Source organism: Cariama cristata, unplaced genomic scaffold (assembly GCF_000690535.1).
Source record: "Cariama cristata isolate BGI_N322 unplaced genomic scaffold, ASM69053v1 C11092424, whole genome shotgun sequence".
Classification (NCBI taxonomy): Eukaryota; Metazoa; Chordata; class Aves; order Cariamiformes; family Cariamidae; genus Cariama; species Cariama cristata.
The window spans coordinates 1-1389 of NW_009645306.1; the positions used below are offsets into that span (position 1 = coordinate 1).

Here is a 1389-nt window from a genome sequence, read left to right on the forward strand (position 1 = left end):
AAAAAAAAAAAAAAAAAAAAAAAGTTGGTAGAATATGACCTATAATGTACATATCGCAGCAAGTTGTATGTTTACTTACGTTCACACGTGTCTCCTTTTTGCTGGTATCCTGCTTTGCAGATACATTTTCCAATAGGCACTAACCATTCTCCCTCCGCGCTACAGTGCATCTTCGGCGAGTTCTCCGCCTCCTCCTCCGCACTGCTGACGCAAGTTCCTCGTACTTCAACTAAAGAGGAAAACTCTGAGCCAGTCACTGTGTCAGGAAAAATAGCTAAGTTCTCAATGATGGACCAGCACTTCTTGTAGTAGACTTTGACAGAGACCAAAGCAATGCAGGCCCCTACATCCTGAAACGCAAGATAGAATCCTTTTTTGGACAAAGGTCCAATTTCTCTCACCTCTGTGTTAAGTTTCATTTTTCTCTCCCCAAGATCACCCTGGGTAAAACTTTCATCTGCTGCAATAGTGTCTATTTTTACATACTGGTTTTCTCGGATATTCCTGCCAGTGTCGTAGTCTGTTTCATAATAATACAAGTTAAAAGTTTCTTTACAAGTCCCCAGAACTCCAGGAAGACTGTTACAATCCCTCAGGGTGAATTTCAGTTCTACAAAAATCCTTTGTGCATTGCTTTTTGCAATCCAGTTAGTCCGAAGCCAGTTGTTTTGGTTTGATTCCATCACCTGGCATACCTGGTATGTTCGTATAGGAGTGTAGTTTTCATCCAGTCCACTAATTTCTTCCCACTAAAACAATAACAAACAGTTAGCAACACAAAACAAGTTATGCCACCAAACATAACTACTGTGTGTTTTAAAAGGTTTCACACAACTCAGGACTCCCTCCTTTTTAACAGTATGGCTTCACAGTAAGGACATTATTGTTAAAATACGCTTAAGCACCCAAATGAAGAAAGTGTATATTAACGCAGCTGCAGGCTCTATCTCCCTCCATGTCTTTTCCCACATATAAATAACTTTTAAAAATCATTGCCGTATCATGAGCACAGCTGTAAAGGAGAAGCTTCAGGGAAGCTGTTCAGCGTACCAAGTTCTGATCACACACTGGGCTCTCCCACATTTCATCAATGTCATGACAGTTTTGGGTAAGCAAAGACCAAAAGGAGGGAAGCAGCTTCACTTCCAGAGAAACCTAAAATCAGTGAAGTCTTGGAAACTGAAATGGCCTAGCGTTACAGTACATAAAACTTGTATGCATAAAACTTCCAGTGGAACTTTCAGTTGTACAGAAAGCACAGGACCGGGTCTTGAAACTTGTCAGACGATTTTCACTCCTGTATGATGAAAGTGGCAGAGGGAGAGAGGGCAAGAGAAAACGGACAAATTAAAAATCTGAAAGCAAGAAAACACTTCAGTTGTCCCCTTT

The 1389-nt window shown here is 40.8% G+C and overlaps 1 pseudogene; it reads right to left on the reverse strand.

The window, feature by feature from the left end:
• Positions 1-71: 71 nt before the first annotated feature.
• LOC104168206 lies at positions 72-749 on the reverse strand (annotated as a pseudogene).
• Positions 750-1389: the final 640 nt, after the last annotated feature.